General features: G+C 39.7%; 1 protein-coding gene across 1 annotated transcript in view; it reads left to right on the top strand.

Annotated features, from left to right (window-relative positions):
- LOC138841626 (zinc finger protein 182-like) overlaps positions 1-19,258 on the top strand; it is a 75,016-nt gene that overhangs the window by 17,770 nt on the left and 37,988 nt on the right. The gene's annotated exons all lie outside the window — the stretch shown is intronic.

Genomic DNA, 19,258 nt, shown 5'->3' with positions numbered 1-19,258 from the left:
TTCATCCTCAAGATTTAACCATCACAGATGTCAGCTTCATTTGCCTCCAGATTTACCTTACTTGTTCTCTCACAACTCACCTATAATTTGTCATTGTTGGGTTTTGTTTTGTTATGTTTTGTTGGTTATGGGGCTTGGGCCTGGGCTCTGTCCCTAAGCTCTTCAGCTTAAGGCTAGCACTCTACCACCTGAGCCACAGTGCCACTTTGAGTTTTCTGAGTGGCTTATTGGAGATAGGAGTCTCACAGACTTTTCTGCCTGGGTTGGCTTTGAACTATGATCCTCAGATCTCAGCCTCCTGAGTAGCTAGGATTACAGGCATGAGCCACCAGCACCCAGCTTCATTGTTGGTTTTTTTTAAGCACTCTTAAACTACTATGTGTGTGTGTGTGTATGTATGCACCTGCAGGCATGTGTACACATGCTGATACTGTGGCTGGAACTCAGCCTCTGTGAGTGAGTTCTTCCTTTTGTATTCAAGATAAGGCTGATGCTACTACTTGAGCCATGCCTCCATTTTGGTTTTTTTAGGCCAGGCTCAAGTGGCTCACACTGTAATCCTAGCTACTCAAAAGGCTTGATATCTGATGTTGAGGTTCAAAGCCAGCCAGAGCAGGGCTTTTATCTCCAATTAGCAACCTACTGTGATTTAAAGTGGTAGACCACTTGCCCTGAGGAATAGGAGTTCTGGTGGGTACAGCAACCAGGCCCTGAGTTCAAACTCCACAAACAACAACAAAAAAACCCCTGAAAACTCTCATGAACTTTCTTGCCTGACCTGAGCTGACTTTGAAACGTGATCCTTAGATCTGAGGCTCCTGAATAGCTAGGATTACAGGTGTATGTGAGCCACTGGCACCCAGCTTTTAAATTCTGAGATAATGGATGTTCCTAAAATTGCCAGAACTTTTTGCCTTGAATGGAGCCTGCAAGATGCAGAACAGGGTCAAAGCTGGGTGTAGAGTGGCTCTGCCCAATGGAAAGGGCAGAACTGATCATCTTTGCAAGCTGAGTGGCTTAGACAACAGTTGTTAACCCTCCCCTGGGGTCCACATCGGTCAGACCTTGGGGCCTTCCAGAGCAGCTCTGTAAGTCACAGGGGGGATGTTGTATATAGAGTTATTCAGTCAACTAATCCAGTAAACAGGATCAGCAGGACCTAGCTGGATTTATGGATTGCCAGAGGGCCTTTCACTGAAGGAGATGTGCCTGCTTGTGGCTCTTCTGCTCACCACTGGCCAAGCTTGAACTCAGTATCTGAACACTGTTCCTGGGCTCTTTGGCTCCAGACTGCTACTCTACCACTAGAGCCATAGCTCCATTTCTGGTTTTCTGGTGGTTAATTGAAGATAAGAGTCTTAATGGACTTTCCTGCCCAGGTTGTCTTTGAATTGTAATCTTCAGATCTCAGCTTGCTGGGTAGCTAGGATCACAGGTATGAGGTACCAGCTCCCAGCCATTTTTTTTATTGAGCCCAAGTTTTTCTGTTTGTAGAATAGTGATGTTCTGAGTACATTTGAAGTATTGTTATTTTGTGTTTCTGTGTGTCTGTGTCTAATGGTCCTGGGGCTTGAACTCCAGGCCTGAGTACTCTCCCTAAGCTGTTTTTTTGTTTGTTTGTTTTTGTTTTGTTTTGTTTTTTTGCCCAAGGTTAATGCTCTACCACTTGAGTCTAAGCTCCATTGCTGGCCTTTTGGTAATTAGTTGAGTAGCTAAGAAACAGGCCTAAGCCACCAATGAGAAAGGTACATTTTACCAAAACAAATATGCTTACATCCAAAACAAGAATACACATGTCATGTCAGGTACCCATGGTTCATGTCTGTAATTGTAGCTCCTGTGTGAGCCCTGTGACAGGCTCTACCTTTTAACAGCAGTCATTTTTCCTCACTTACTTACTGTCTCCAGAATTCTTTCATTAGGTGGGCACCAGTTGCTCATGCCTGTAATCCTCACTACTCAGGAGGCTGATATCTGAGGATCACAGTTCAAATCCAGCTTGGGCAGGAAAGTCCCTGTGAGACTCTTAGTTCCAATGAACCACTGTAAAACTGGAAGTGGAGCTTTTTGGCTCAAGTGGTAGAGTGCTAGCCTTGAGAACAAAAACTCATGGATAGCATCCAGATCAAGATTTTAAACCCCAGGACCAGAAAAAAAAATTCCTGCATTGTGCAGAAGTGACAGTACATACCACTAATCAATACTTAGAGGATTGAGTGTGATTAAGATTCCTTCCTAAGCCAGGGACCAGTGGTTCACGTCTATAATCCTAGCTACTCAGGCAGCTGAGATCTGATAATCAAGGTTTAAAGCCAGCCTGGGCAGGAAAGTCTGTGAGGCCCTTATCTCCAATTAACCACCTTTTGAAAAGCCAGAAATGGAGGTGTCACTCAAGTGGTAGATCACTAGACTTAAACAAAAGATCAAGGAGGGGGCCCAGACCTTGACTTCAAGCCCCAGAATTGGCACACATGCACAATTTTTTCCTATGGTCTCTGTTCTCTTGGCCTCTGCATGCAGGCCATGAAGCATGGCTGGTGTAGATTCAGAACCACTGCTGCCTTGGTGGGTGCCAATGATGCCCATTGAGCAATGCCCTCTGACCCTTTTACCATTTCCATGGCTCTGCTCCTCAGCCCTCAACACCTGTGGCTTTCTTTAGAGGAGAAAGCAAAATAGAGGGATGACCAAATGGATTAGGGCAGCAGGAGGAGATTGTTCACTGCAACTCAAGGCTCTCCAAGTTCAGGTTTGCACAGAACCCCATATCACCCCGTTATACTTTACTTCTGCTGCTGATCCCCTGGAACATCATACACCTTACATATAATCATTTCATGGACTCCCTAGAAACCTTGAGGAAGCATCACTCCTTCATTGCTGTCTGTTCTTCTCTGTCCACATACTGACTTCACTGAGTATATCCCTCTTCCCCAGCATTCCTTCAGTCTCCATGGAAGTGCATTGAAGGGACATAGGCATGTAAATGAGAGTCACTGTCTGACAGATCTATCGTGTGTGTGTGTGTGTGTGTGTGTGTGTGTGTGTGTGTGTGTGTGTGTGTGTGTGTGTGTGTGTGTGTGTGTGTGTGTGTGTGTGTGTGTGTGTGTGTGATTCCTAGGGTTTGAACTCAAATCTGGGTGATGCCCCTGAGTTTTTTGGCTCAAAACTCGTGCTCTACCAGGTGCTGGTGGCTCACGCCTGTAATCCTAGCTACTCAGGAGGCTGAGATCTGAGGATCACTGTTCAAAGCCAGCCCGGGCAGAAAAGATTGTGAGACTCCTATCTCCAATAAACCACCAGAAAACCGGAAATGGTGCTGTAGCTCAAGTGGTAGAGTGCTCGCCTTGAACTGACGAGCTGAAGGACAGCGCCCAGGCCCAGAGTTCAAGCCCCACGACCGACAAAAAAAACAAAACAAAACAAAATAAAAAACAAAAAAAAACTCGTGCTCTACCACTTGAGCCACAGCTCCATATCCAGGTTTTGGGTAGTCGATTGTAGATAAGATTCCACTTGCTTTCCTTCCCAGGCTGTCTTTGAACCATGATCCTTAGATCTCAGCCTCCTGATTCAGCTAGGTTTACATGCATGAGCCACCAGTGCCTGTCCCTAAGCCTTTTTAATTTACCTTCAAGGTCACTGAAAGCCCAAGAGTTCTTCAGACAATCTGACAACTCTCCAGGAATCAGAACTGTCCTTGATTCTCTGCCCTCATGAGGGCGCTCTGAGTATTTGGATACAAGGAAATGTGCCATTTGACAATTATCATTGTTGTGTACATTTTCCCTCTATAAATTTAGGTGAAAAATACTGAGTTACAATATTCGTGTTCTCCATGGTGTTTAAATATGTAAATGAATGTTAGAATACAAATGCTCAGTGGAGTCCTAGGATATCTTTGCATTAGTAGAATAATAGATCATACATCTCTAAGTGTATTTGAGTAATGGCTAGTTTTAGTGAAGATGTGACTTTTTGATTATTCAATTATTTTTGTAGGAACATCAGTTTTTATTAATTCTGTATGTACATTAATGGAGAAATGAATTGCTTTTGTACTATCTGTTAGGGTATATTAGACTTTGCAAGAGAACCATGCAAACATCCAGGTACAAAGAACAAAGAAAGTATTATTGACAGCAGTGGAACTGGCAAGACCCCTTCTCACAAGTGAAGAATGAGAAGAAGTGCCGGCTATTGTTTGCGGTGACCTATAAAACTCGGGGCTAGGAGGTGGAAACCCCAGTGTGGACATGTGGACCAAGGGATCCATCATGGTGGACTAGGATTTATGGCTGCTTACCCAAATAGTAGATAAGGGGCTCTGCAGCTGCCCAGACCTTAAGGTCACTCTAGGGAGTTCTTGCTGCCCTATATCGTAGTAGCTACCCCAGAAGAGTGCCATCTCAAGATAAAGGGGGCTTGGAGGGAGGCTGATTATTAACTGCCTAGTGTTGACCAGGAAGGGAGCATGCCAAGCTGTGGAAAAGGGAAGGAGCATGCTTAGCTATGGGAAAGAAGCTTATTGGGCTAACAGTATCTAGCAACTAAGGACTGTGGATTTGTCTTTAGTGGAGAGTTTGATGCTTTACTTGAGACATAAAAGATTCTTCTCCCATAAGAAGGCCTTTCCTCCCATGTATAATGTTTCGAGCAGGAAAATTTCAGTAAAATTACACAGGTTCTTTCCTGACTACCTCATTTGCCTTCTCTCCCAGCCATGCTTCCTGCATCTTCTGTTCATTGTCAACAGCAAGAAAGAATGAAAGACTCTCTGGTGAGTTGCATTTTATTTCTCATTTTGTATTACATTCCATCTTATGAACTTAAAAGTGTCCAAGATTTAAAAACAGAAAAACAGATCCAGCTTCAGGAACATGTTCATAAATCACATAAAGATGGCTATTAGGTTTAGCATATTATAAAATCTGACATTCTGTCTATGTTAAGTGCAGATTTGCTTCACCTTGTTTCTAGTTTTTCTTATGTAAGAAAAAGTATTCACACTGTTATGTGATTCAGTAACCTAGAGGAGGTGATATCTAATGGAAGATGAAGGTTCCCTAGCAACTTGTCAGAGATCCCATCCTCATAAGTAACATTGAACTATCTTAATGAAGTCTTTGGTCACACACACCTTTGAATGTTTTAGAGGACTGAGTAAGTAAGCAATATGTACTTAAATTACTCTTCATACCTTATTGGACTGCTTCATGGTCATTTTCTTACTTGAAACTTAGGCTATAGGCGATGATACGGTCTATGATTTTTCTAGAAATCCCTCTATTTTTTCTAAGGTGTCCTCACAAGATTCCCCCCTCCCCCTACTATTTTGTTTCAATCTTTGTTTTCTGCTCTCTAGCTTTGCTTATTTGTATTTTTCTTTATGTATCTATTTTTCTTTCTGTATTTTTTTTCTCCCAGCCTGTCTTTCCTCCATCTGTCTCTCACTTTTTACTTTTCTTCGAATGCTGTGTCTGGGAACTAGTTTTTCTTACAAATTTTCCTTTGCTGCATTGGCTCTTAGAATTGACATTTTTCTTATGGTTTGATTTTTCCGTATTCCCTTTGAAGACAGGTCTTGCTATGCAGTCTAGCTTGCTCTTGAAATTTTATGTAGCCTAGGCTGGCTGGTAATCCCAAATTCAGAGAGTATAGGTATATTCCATCCTTTTTGGCTACATTAACCATTCATTACATATGGCCACATTGTTTTATGGTTATGCCTTCCATCCATCTACAGCATTTTTTACCTTCCATAAATGAAGCTGTAAAAATCATTAAATACACAGCTCCTACCAGTCTTTGGAACCATTATAGTTACTGGGTCTGTGAGTTTGTTGATCCATGGAAGAGCAGTAAGGGAAATCATAGCATGGCTGATACTTGATGCCTGGTGTATTTTATTTAGCTTATTGTATTCAAGATTTATCCCTGCTGTAAAATGTATTAAAGTTTTCTTCGTGTTAAACACATTTATCTATTCTTTCCAGGCTTCTGTCTTTTGGTTATTGTGAGTAGTTGTTGTGTAGTGATTCTCCAAATATTTGTTCTAGTCCCTGCTTTCACTTCCATTGGTATAAATCTAGAAATAGAAGTGCTAGACCATATTCCTATGTAATTCTTTTTTTTTTTAATTGTATTTTATTTTATTTGAGAACATACTGTACAGAGGGGCTACAATTACATGGGCAGGATAATGCATACGTTTCTTACCAAGCATTGCAGCCTCCTCCTTTGTTTACCCTTCACTTCCCTTCCCCGCCTCCCCCCTCCCCCCACCCAATTTTACCCCCCTCCCCTCACCCTATTATACCCCCCTCCCCCCCCCCACACCGACATTGTAAGGCTGGTTTTGACATGACATTTTTTACTTCTCATTGTTGCAACAGGTCCACCTGAATCCTTAAACGACTTGTTTGTCCCCATCTCCTCCACATGTTATACTGACATCAAATATACTGAAAGCGGGGGTTACACTGTGGGGGAGGGACATACAAAGCAACAAAGAAATAATCTTATAAATGCGTTAGAAACCCATGCATGAAAGAAACGAAAACATTAAAATACATATTTAAGGGTTCATTTTCCTAACATCACATTATCTGACCTTTTCCGCTTGACTCATACCTATACTAGATATTGCAAATAAGGGAAACCATGGGACCTATGCTTCTTTGGGCCTGGCTTACTTCACTTAATATAATTTTTTCCAAACCTTTCCATTTCCTAACAAATGGGGAAATGTCATTCTTTCTGATGGAGGCATAGAATTCCATTGTGTATATATACCACATTTTCTTGATCCATTCATCTACTGAGGGGCATCTGGGTTGGTTCCATATCTTAGCTATGGTAAATAATGCTGGAATAAACATAGTTGTGCTGGTAGCTTTAGTGTGGTCTTGTTTGTAAACATTTGGGTAAATGCCCAAAAGTGCGATTGCTGGATCATAGGGGAGATCTATGTGAAGTCTTTTGAGGAACCTCCATACTGCTTTCCAAAGTGGTTGAACAAGTTTACATTCCCACCAACAATGAAGTAAGGTTCCTTTCTGTCCACATCCCCTCCAGCATCTGTTGTTGTTAGAGTTCTTGATTTTTGCTGTTCTAACTGGAGTGAGGTGATATCTCAATGTTGTTTTGATTTGCATTTCTTTTATGGCTAGGGATGTTGAACATTTCTTCATGTGTCTATTGGCCATCCTTCTTTCTTCTTCAGAGAAGCTTCTCTTTAAGTCTTTCGCCCACTTATTTATTGGGCAGTTGTTTCTTTGAGGATTTGTTGTTGGGTGGTTTAATTTTTTGAGTTCTAAGTATATTTTAGATATGAGACCCTTGTCCGTTGTATGGCTAGTAAAGATCTTCTCCCAATCGGTGGGCTTTCTATTGATCTTGCCAGCTATGTCATTTGCCCTGCAGAAGCTCTGCAATCTTATGCAATCCCATTTGTCCAACCTTTCTTTGATTTGTTGTGCTTCCGGGTCTCTATTCAGAAAATTTCGACCTGAGCCAAGGAGACCTAGGGTTTCTCCTATTCCATCCTGTAATGTTTTCAGAGTGTCTACTTTGAGTTCAAGGTCTTTGATCCATTTGGAGTTGATTCTGGTGCAGGGTGATATATAAGGATCTAGCTTTAGTTTTCTACATGTAGTTAACCAATTTTGCCAGCACCATTTACTGAAGAGGCTGTCTTTCTTCCATTCTATTGTTTTAGCTTCCTTATCGAAGATTAGATGGCTATAGGTCTGTAGGTTCATTTCTGGGTTTTCAATTCTATTCCATTGGTCCTGAGGTCTGTTCTTATGCCAATACCAAGCTGTTTTGATTACTATGGCTTTATAGTAGAGTTTGAAATTTGGTATTGATATTCCTCCAGCAGTGTTCTTTCTGTTGAGGAGCGTTTTTGCTATTCGGGGTCTTTTATTGTTCCATATGAATTTTTGGATTTCCTCCTCTATTTCCTTGAAGAATGAGGGTGGAATTTTGATAGGTATCGCGTTGAATTTGTAGATAGCCTTGGGAAGTATTGCCATTTTCACGATGTTAATCTTGCCAATCCAGGAGCATGGGAGGTTTTGCCATTTTTTAAGTTCTGTGTTGATTTCCTTTTTCAAGATTTTAAAGTTTTCATCATAGAGGTCCTTCACTTCTTTGGTTAAGTTAATTCCTAGGTATTTTATTTTTTGTGGGGCTATTACAAATGGAGTTGCTTTCCTAATTTCAGCCACACTTTTCTCATTGTTGGCATATAGAAAAGCCATTGATTTTGGGGGGTTAATTTTATAACCTGCTACTTTGCCAAAGTTTTGAATCAGCTTGAGTAATTTGGGAGTGGAGTCTATGGGATTCTTTAAATACAAGATCATGTCATCTGCAAAGAGGGAGAGTTTTATTTCTTCTTTCCCTATTTGGATCCCCTTTATGTCTGCATCTTGTCTTATTGCTGTAGCTAGGCATTCTAATACTAGATTGAAGAGAAGTGGAGAGAGTGGGCATCCTTGTCTTGTTCCTGAGTTAAGAGGAAATGGCTTTAGTTTTTCACCATTGAGAATAATGCTGGCTGTAGGTTTGTCATATACAGCCTTTATTGTATTGAGGAATGTTCCATGGATTCCTAATTTTTCCAGAACCTTCATCATAAAGGGGTGTTGGATCTTGTCAAATGCTTTTTCTGCATCTATTGAGATAACCATGTGGTTGTTATTCTTGCTCCTGTTGATGTGATGAATAATATTAATGGATTTGCGTATATTGAACCAGCTTTGCATCCCTGAAATGAATCCTGTTTGATCATGGTGTATGATTTTTTGGATGAATTGTTGAAGTCGATTGGCCAAAATTTTGTTGAGAAGTTTTGCATCAATGTTCATCAAAGAAATGGGTCTATAGTTCTCTTTCTTTGATGAGTCCCTGCCTGGTTTTGGGATGAGGGTTATGATGACTTCATAGAATGTGTTCGGTAGTGAGCTTTCTCTTTCAATTTCATTGAAGAGTTGGAGGAGTATTGGTGTGAGCTCTGCTTTGAAGGCCTTGTAAAATTCCGCTGTAAAACCATCTGGTCCTGGACTTTTCTTAGCTGGGAGGTCTCTTATTGCTGTTTCTATTTCAATGCTTGATATGGGCCTGTTAAGCTGGTTTAACTCATCTTGGTTTAGTTTTGGCATGTCAATATTTGCTAGGAAAAGGTCCATTTCTGTCAAGTTCTCAAACTTATTAGCATAAAGTTTTGAGAAGTATTCCCTTATAATGTTCTGAATCTTGGTTGTTTCCGTGGTGATGTTTCCATTCTCATCTCTGAGTTTATTAATTTGGGTGTGTTCTCTCCTTTTTCTGATAAGGTTTGCTAAGGGTCTGTCAATTTTGTTAAGTTTTTCGAAGAACCAACTCTTTGTTTTGTTGATTCTTTCTATAGTTTTTTTGGATTCTAATTCATTTAATTCTGATTTAATTTTGATTATTTCTTTCCGTCTACTGGATTGGGGTTTATCTTGCTGCTCTTTTTCAAGGAGGTTTAGATGTGTCAATAAATTGTTAGTTTCCGATCTCTCCAATTTGTTGATGTAGGAGCTCAGAGCTATAAACTTGCCTCTGAGTACTGCCTTTGCTGTGTCCCAGAGGAGCTGGTAATTTGTGTGTTCATTTTTGTTGAATAGCATGAACATTTGAATTACCTTTCTAATCTCTTCCATGACCCACTCATGATTCAGCAGTGTGTTGTTCAGCCTCCATGTGATACCGGACTTTCTTTGGTGGCTTTTGGTGTTGAGTTCTAATTTTATTCCCTTGTGGTCAGAGAGAATGCAAGGTATAACTTCAATGTTTCTGAATTTAGACAAGTTTGCTTTGTGGCCTAAAATGTGGTCTATTTTAGAAAACGTTCCATGTGCTGCTGAGAAGAACGTGTATTCTGATGCTGCTGGGTGAAATGTTCGGTAAATGTCTGTTAAGTCTAGTTGATCTATGCAGCTGTTTAGATCTGCGGTTTCTCTGTTGAGTTTTTGCCGAGTTGATCTATCTAGTGGGGAGAGTGGTGTGTTAAAATCCCCAACAATTAATGTCTTTGGATCTATCTGGGATTTGAGGGAAAGTAGTGTTTCTTTGATAAATTTGGGTGCTCCATTGTTTGGCGAATAGATATTTAGAATTGTAATATCCTCCTGAAGGAGAGATCCTTTAATTAGTATGTAGCGACCTTCTTTATCTCTTCTCACGAATTTTAATTTGAAGTCTATTTTATCTGATATTAGGATTGCAACTCCCGCCTGTTTATGAGGGCCGTTTGCTTGGTAGATTTTGTTCCAGCCTTTAACCTTGAAAATATGTTTGTTTTTACGGGCAAGATGTGACTCCTGCAGGCAGCAGATAGAAGGGTCTTGTTTTTTAATCCAACTAGACAGTCTATGTCGCTTAATTGGAGAGTTCAGTCCGTTAACGTTAAGAGATAGGACTGAGAGGTATTTGGGAGTTCCTGCCATGTTATCCACCTTCTTGGGGGCTGTGAAAACTGGGTTCTTCCTAAGGTTCTTGGATTCTCAGTTTGGGTGCAGTTTCTTGGCCTTTGTTGCGTTCTTGTTGGTTTTCTATGTGTAGGACATCTTTAAGAATCTTTTGCAGGGCTGGTTTGGTGGAGATGTATTGTTTCAATTTTTCTTTGCTATGGAAGGTTTTTATTTGGCCTTCAGTTATGAAGGAGAGTTTAGCTGGGTACAGTATTCTTGTTTGATAGTTGTTTGTTTTTAGGGCATGGCATACGTCATTCCAGGCTCTTCTTACTTTGATTGTCTCTGCTGAGAAATCTGAGGTAATTCTAATTGGTTTCCCTTTATAGGTGATTAACCTTTTCTCCTTGACAGCTTTAAGGATCTTTTCCTTGGTCTGGGTTGATCCTGTGTGGATTATAATGTGAAGGTGGGATGTCCTATTCTGGTCTGGTCTATTTGGGGTTCTAAAAGCTTCTTGTATCTAAATAGGCCTATCTTTTTGTATGTTTGGGAAGTTCTCTGCTAGGATCCTGTTAAACAAATTTCCTAGACCATTAACTTCTGTTTCTAGGTGCTCCTCTACACCCATTATCCTTAGATTGGGCCTTCTGATGGTGTCTTCCAGGTGTTGGATAGACCTATCATATTTCTTGGACTTGTCTTGGATGGTTGTATGTTCTTTCTCTATAATATCTAGGCTGTCTTCAATCCCTGAGATTCGATCTTCTGCATGATCTAACCTGCTGTCAAGACTCTCTACTTTGTTTTTTATCTCTTTTCCTTCTAATTGGTCAGCTTTGATGGCTTCAAGTTCTTTGTTGAAGCTCTGTTTTAGGTCTTGTATGAATTTCTTTACTTCCTTAATTTGGTGTTCAGTGTTTGTTCTCAAATCACTTAGTTGATTGGTTATGGTTTCTTTGGACTCCCATTCCTTCTGTTGGGTTCCATTCAGCATTCCCTTTGTGGTCTCCCTGACTTCCTTCAGCTCTTTGTTAATGGATTCCATGAATGCCTTTAGTGATCTTTGTGTATTCTCTACCTGGTCTCTTAATTCATGAATTACTCTTTGATTAGTTTCCTCTCTTCTGTGGGATTCCTGCAGTTCTCTTTGAGTGTTCTCTGCCTGCTCACGCCATTCCTCCCTTTCTCTTTGAGTATTCTCAAGTTGTTCACGCAAATCCTGTATCAGTTTTTGAGAAGCTTCCTCATGCTTATGATATTCCTGTATAAACTTCTGGGATGCCTCCTCTCTCTCCCTATCACGCTCATACAGAGTCCTTTGTACATTGTCAAACTTCTCATTTATCATGTTTGCTATTAGTGTTTGTAGAGCTATTTGGGAACTCTCCTCTGGATTATTCTTTATCTGTTCTAATCCCTGATTATCAAGGTTGGGAATTGAGATACCCGAATTTGCCATTTTTTCTTGTGTTTTTCCGGCTTACTCGGCCCATTTGAGATAAAGATTGCACCAGTTTTGTGCTAGAACACTATCTTAAGGCAACCATCAACCAAAGTTTGCATTTGTACAGTCAATAGTCTACAGATACAATCTAGTTCAACAGATACATCTATTCAACATCAAACAACTATATGTTAAAGTACTTCAAACCGCAGAAAAGAATTTGGAAAACCAGAAATTATTAGGATTAGGGAGAGATGTGGGTAAAAAATAGGAATAGATTGGTGTGGGGAGGCCCAGGGAGAGTTAACTATGTCCTAATCACAGTGCAGGAAATGGGTTGGGTAGGATGCAAGTAGAGAGAGAGAGAAAAAGAAGAGACGGAAAGGGGAATAAAGAGAGACCAGAAAAAGAATAGAAACGTAAAAATTAATGTTATTATAGAGGTTAAAAGACCGTCTATTTAGAGAGGAATGTGAATATGTTCAGAGAAGGGGAGGGACATAGAGGAGATGTGAAAAGCTTTAAGGATGGGAAAGGGAGAAGAAAAGATCAGAACTTCAGTAGAGCTAGATAAAAAACAAAAAGATAATTAAGAAAGAAAGAAAAAGAGAAAGAAGACAAGAAAAGAAAGGAAAACTCTCATTCACGTATTCCTAAAATAAAAATTATAAGATGAGAAAAAAAAAAGTTACTGGAAAACAATCATTTTTTCAGAAGAGGCAAAAATTAAAGATTAATAAAAGTTTTAGAAGGGAAAAAAAAAATATATGGTAACAAAAAACAAGCAAAAAAAAAAGAAAAGAAGAAGAAGAAAAAAAAAAGAAAAAAAAAGTCTTTTGATTTTTTTTTGGGGGGGGGGGAGGAGTGGGAAGAATCCTGTATCTCCCTTTTGTCTGCAACCAGTCTCTTGTTGGAGTCTCTGGTCAGCTTGAGGTCCTGTGGCTTGATTGGTTTCTTAAGTCGGTTGGTTGGAAGAGGCAGAAAAATGCTCTGCTTTACCCAAGATTTTGAGATCCCCCTCCCAGGTTAGTTTTCTGGGAGGGTGGTCTGCTTTGAGAGTCACAAAAGAGGGGGATGTGGTGATGAGGCTAGGTTCTGGGTAGAGTTGAGGCCTTTCAACAAACAGTAGCTTTTCCCTGGGGCTATTTTGTGATAAAGCTCACAGCGCCCAGCCTGGAGCCATTCTCAGGGTTTCTGTTTTTCAATTGATTGTGGTGGCTGCTAGAGGGAGGGGCAGCCTCTGGCTCTGGTTACCCAGTGAGGCAAGGCACTCCGATGGCTGGCGCCTGAGCTGGGTGACTTTTCCCTGGATGGAGCTGAGTCTGGCAGGTCACTTTGCCGTTAAGTTCTTGTGACCTGCTAAATGACTCATTTTATTCCAAGGCCTGAGCTGGAGCTAGCAGCTCCTCCGAGCTTTGTCGGTATCCAAGATGGAGATCACCGGTGCTGGGGGGGGGGGAAGGGGTGGCCTTCCCTCCTCTGCTCCCTGAGGAGTGAGGATGTCGGGCTTGTACTCACGCCGAGTCTTGGATCCTGGGTCGTCTCTGGTCTGCAAACAGCAGGATGAAGATGTTCACTCCTTGTCAGTTCTTGTTGGTGTTAAGTAGAATCCGCTCGTCCGCTGCGTCTGGCTCCTTCGTCCTCGACTCTCTGTGTCTCAGGTATGACTCCGCGGCAGTGGTCGCCGCCGCGGCCCCGCCGCCGGAGCGGCAGCTGATGCGTTTCCTTGGCTTCCCCTCTCTTGTCTAACTCTCTGTCCTGTGATGGCACATTTGGTGTGATTCTCTGGCTTGGGACTGTTCACTGGAACTCTAATACTACTTTCTATGCGAGAGCTTGTTCAGATTCCAGCTTCTCCTCCGCCATCTTCCCGGAACCTATTATTCCTATGTAATTCTATATTTAGTTCTTTTAGAAGTCTCCATACCATCGTTGATTATTTTACATTCCTGCCAGAAATGCATCAAAATTCACTTTATTTTCATATCTTTCCCAACAGTTGTTAGACTTTGGAAACATATTTGTTTTTGTTTAAAAGTGTGTATGAAGAAGTAGATATTTCATTTTGATTTGAATTTTTCTAATAACTATTGACATTGAACTTTTTTATATTTAATGAGCTACCTGTATACTTTTTAGAAAAGTCTCTTCAGTTTTTTCCATTTTTAAATTAGATTTTCTGTGGGGGGGAGGAGGGAAGGGGGTGGGTGTGGTTAATTATAGGATTTTGTTTTATGTGAACTCTGGGCCTGACTGCTGTCCCTCAGCTCTTCAGCTCAAGGCTAGTACTTGAGCCACAGCACCACCTCCGGCCTTTTCTGCTTATATGGTGCTCAGGAATCAAACCCAGGGCCTCAGGCATGCAAGGCAAGCACTCTACCACTGAGCCACCTTCCCAGCCCCATTTTTTTATGTTTTTAATTCACTGTGGTTAGTAATCTATTTAGAGAAAAACTAATACCATGCTTTCTCTTCCTTGTTGATCACGCTTTCTGATATACAATGTTTTAATTATATGCACTAAATTTGATTTTGTTTAGTATTAAACACTTTTGGTGTCCTATCAAATGAGTCACTGGCAAGTCTAATGTCATGAAACTTTCCTCCCTTCCTCTCTTCTTTTCCTTTCCCTTCCCTTCTTTTTCCCTTTTTTCCCACTACTGTCTTGTCAGCTCTTCTTTTCTCTGCCCCTTTTTTCTCCTCTCCCCACCCCATTCATTTTCATTTCTCTTTATGTCTGAGGACTTACTGTGTTGCCACAATTAGTGTCAAAGCCCCAACCATGCTTTCTTGTGCTAGTACTAGATCTTGAACTCAGTCAGTCAGCTTCCTCAATCGCTGTTGACACACTCATTTAAACCATGCCTCCAATCTGTTTTTAGCGACTTAATTTGAGTTGTCCACCAAGGCTGCTTCCAGACCTCAACCTCCTTAGTAAGTAGGATACATTCTCGTTCCTGAAACACTTGTTTTTGTTTTTCTTACCAGCATATACTGTTATTGGCTTATGTGGAATTAATATTCAACCTCAACTCCAAAATTTCAAATGAATTTGAGTTGTCTACCATGCTGGCTTCCAGACCTCAGCCTCCTTGAGTAGCTAGTGTCTGATAACAGTCTTGAGCTAGAGCACTTGTTTTGATTTGCTTTTTTCTTACCTGAACATTTAATACTAACAGTTAATTCGATACTAAAACAAGATTATTGTTACTGGTTTATATAGAATTAATATTCAACCTCAATTCCAATATTTCACGTTTCAAATTAAGTCTTGTATTTTATTTCTAATAGTTGTAACTATTCTAACTGGTATATTTTCTTCACTAAGCAAACAGTTTAGGCTAGCACAACTACATGGAAGGATTGTTTTATAATTAATTTAATTTATTGTTATAGAGATACAGAGAGATTACAATTACATGAGTCAGGTAATGAGTATATTTTCTTTCACAGAGTGTCTTCCTTGCCTTACTCCCTCACAATTCCTCCCTCCCTTCTCTAATCATGAGTTGTATAGTTTATTTTTATTAGTGTCTAATGAATTCCACTGCTCTACTTTTTCCCTGTTTCCCTGGAGTTCTGACTTTCCCCCACCCTCCAGAAAATATACCTGTGAATAGATCATACATAGTTAAAAGCATTTGTTTTTAGTGCAAAGGCGAAGTAACAAAGTGACTGCTTTTCATAGCCTATAAAACATAGTGATAATGTACATTTCTCCCATATCCATGCTAATTTCCCTGTGTTTATTTCACTCATAGATTTTTAGAAATATATTACTTAACTGTAATGTGTTTATAACCTAGCTTTATATCTCATTTTTTCCTAGGAAGTTTGTCTTGAGAATTACTCTCATTGTTTTAGTCTTCGTAAAATTAACACTGCAGTACTTTATAAACAGCATTTAGTTTGAAATAATGCCAGTGATATGTATGTTCCTGCTGATGTTTTGTCCTGATGTTTATAAATTAGAGGAGTATTACTTTTCCAATAGTAATGGAAGATTAAAAAATTACAATTCTGTGGCCTTTTTTGCACAGTTCCTTGATCTCAGGCATTCATTCTCTCTAAGCTTCTTTCCCTGAAGTCTAGCACTCACTGCTTGAGCCACAGCACCACATTCAGCTTTTTTTGTTCATGTGGTACTGAGGAATCAAAACCATTACTTCATGCATGCTAAGCAAGCACTCTTTATAAGCCATGTTCCCAGCCCTAAATTTATTGCCTTTTTATTTTCTTTTGGTAGAATTAATTCGTTGGTCTCAGGCCTTCATATTTATCAAGCAAGTAAAGTATTAATTGATACATATGCCTAGTGCAAATACTTTGTGTATAATACACTTGTGCATTTGTGTATTGAATCTTAATAAATTAGTTTTTCTTCCATGAATTGTTTCAGAAAGATTACCTAAAATCTAACATATGTTCTACAGATTTCCTTTTAATGACCTTGTCCTATGTGTACATGCATGTTGGCATCTTATTCTTTTGAAGCAGGATAATTTTTTGTAACAGTCTTAAAATGCAGATGTGTTATTAATGAATTATCTTTCCATTTAAATATCTCCAATCTACATTTTCTGAAGAGTTCCGCTACCCAATGGATTATCTATTGAAGATTATTTTCTTTCAACACTTGACACATATATTTCCTTTTTTGTGTGCTAGTCAGCATTCACCACTAGTATTGTCACGCATGGCTGGATTGATAGGATGATCGTTGGCCATTCTTCCTTTGTAATGGGGTTCAAAATGGGAATCAAAAGACTTTCCTTTTAGCCTCTGCAAAACAAAATAGTACTATATTTCATTCCAACTTTTAAAATTTCCTTCTGTAGGTTTTAGGTAGCATCACTTTTTATCCTTTTTATTCTCTGTTGTGCTGTGGTCATATTTCACAATTTTTTTTTGTCATTTTTTAATGTTCCATAAGCCTTTTGCCCTTTGCCTCCATCCTTCAATAAAAGATTGATAAAATGCAATTGTAGTCAAGGAACATTTTATTCCTCTGCCACCTAAATTTCTTATTGTAGGAGGTATGCAGTGTTCACAAAAGTTCATGTAGCACGTCTTACAGAGGAAGGAAGTATCAGGGTATCTATGACCACATTTCAATCATTAGAATTTCTTCAGACTGGGGAAGCATCAGTTGCTGCATGGGGAGGAGGCTGCGGCCACTGCTCCATGAGCCCCTGGCCCCTCTGTGCCTGTGTCTGGGAAAGCCAGTGTAAGATGAAGATAGTCTTTCCCCAGCCACCTGGATAATCAAGAGTTTGGGACAGATCCTTCGATAGTGAGGAGCCAGGAGAAAAGCACAGAGTATGGTGTTGAAATGGATTAATAAGGAATAATGTTCTCTTATATTCTGTTATGTAATGACAGCCCATATCATGGAGGTGTATTTTTTTAACAATTCATTTTCCTACAGACTACCCAACAAACCACCTGAGGTTGCGTTTACAACAAGAATTTAGCATCCAAATATTAACAATATTGACAGTATTTGTCTTGATATTCTAAGGTCACAGTGGTCTCCTGCTTTAACTATTTCTAAAGTTTGTTTATCCATTTATTTACTGCTATGTGATCTGATCCTAGAGATTGCATGGACAATAAAACAGACAGAGACAAATACAACAGAGTATCTTGGAAATAGAATTAAAAGTATGTCATGTGATGATACCTAAAAGTCAGAATAACCTGCATTATAGCTGGAATGAACTTGAAACTACTGTTCCTTTTTTGATTTCTTATCTGGCTGCTCCCCTATTAGATGTCATCTTTTCTTTTAAATTTTATTTTTCACTTAGCTCCCTCCCTCCATTCATTTAGATTCTCATCTGAGTAGACTTAAACTGTAGTTACAAGAAAGCAGTTGCCCAAGACTCAAAAATTTTTTTAAAGTTCAGCATTTGTATTATACAGCCAGTATGTTCACTTTTTTTTTTTTTTTTTTGGTCGGTCATGGGGCTTGAACTCTGGGCCTGAGCGCTGTCCCTCAGCTCTCCAGCTTAAGGCTAGCGCTCTACCACTTGCGCTACAGCACTACTTCCTATATTCACTCTTTTTTTATCTTTTTTTTTGTGCTTTTCTTTTTTTATTGTGAAAATACTGTAGCCTCCTCCTTTGTTTCCCCTTCCCATCCCTTCCCATCTGCCCCACAACCCCCACCCAACCTATAATCACTATTAACCTGATTATGAAACAAAACCATTCCTCACTACTCTAACATGATGAAGAAGCCACCTGAGGGGGCGGGAGCTGGATTCTCAGTTGTCACATCAAAGGAAACAACATTCTAGCAGCATCCATTCTTGTTGAAGCCTTCCACTGTTAGAGATTTGAGGTTACATGTACTTTATGCTCCTAACTGATGTGGCTGGAGAATTGATATTGAATTTATAGTATCAGCAGAACAGAAAATGTGGTGTATTTTATACAGGTCAATAAAGATGTGAGCTGTTCTTCTCCAGAGAGTGGAAATTAGAAGTCAAACACCCTTTGTATTTCAAAATAGGGTGTCAAACATTTTGTAATTTTCATTTAAATTCTTAGGAGGCTTGGAGCTATTAGTTAAACGGTCTTCCAATACACTGCTTAATATAGCACTGAATAAATGATGCAAGTTGTTACTAGATAAGTGATGGATAGCTCTGCTAGTAATTGATTTATTTTTCTTCAATAAAGTTTCATAAACCAGTTAGCTGCCTGAATTAATCAGTATGGGGAGTATATTTTGTAAATGGAAAGCTGTTTTTATTATTTTCCATGTACATTCCCTAACTAAACCTCTTTATCATGTGCATTTGAAGCTGGGGGGTGGGGGGGAGGGAAAAAGGAAGTAATAGTAGGTTACAGTTTACAAAATAAAGTACTGTTGTGGGAGTCGTAATGAGGCTGTGTTGACTATAACCATGAGATATTGGGCATCCGTGGGTTTGTTCAGCCATTTACATTAATGAGCATTAAATGCAGCAGATATCATTTCAGGTGACTTAACATGAATAAATAAAAGTCAATGCTACTATAAAAAATTTTAATAACAAAAACAGTTAACAAAAATATTTTTATGTGCTAAGTCAAATCTTAAAATGTCCAAATCAGTCATTAGCTACTTTCTTGAGTACTGTTAACTCTCTTTTACATTCACATGAACACTGCTTTTCATAGGTTGATGAATATGGTATATATTCGATATAATATCCTGAATGTGTTGTGCTTGCTTATGTGAGAGCACTTTTTTTTTTTTTTTTTGGTCCGGTCATGGGGCCTGAACTCTGGGCCTGGGTGCTGTCCCTCAGCTCTTCAGCTCAAGGCTAGCGCTCTACCACTTGAGCCACAGCGCCACATCCGGCTTTTTTTCTTT

This window comes from Dipodomys merriami, unplaced genomic scaffold (assembly GCF_024711535.1).
Source record: "Dipodomys merriami isolate MVZ:Mamm:240054 unplaced genomic scaffold, mDipMer1.0.p SCAF_323, whole genome shotgun sequence".
In the NCBI taxonomy this organism is placed as follows: domain Eukaryota; kingdom Metazoa; phylum Chordata; class Mammalia; order Rodentia; family Heteromyidae; genus Dipodomys; species Dipodomys merriami.
The sequence above is the reverse complement of the archived record's forward strand: the minus strand, read 5'-3'. Positions and strand labels throughout refer to the sequence as shown.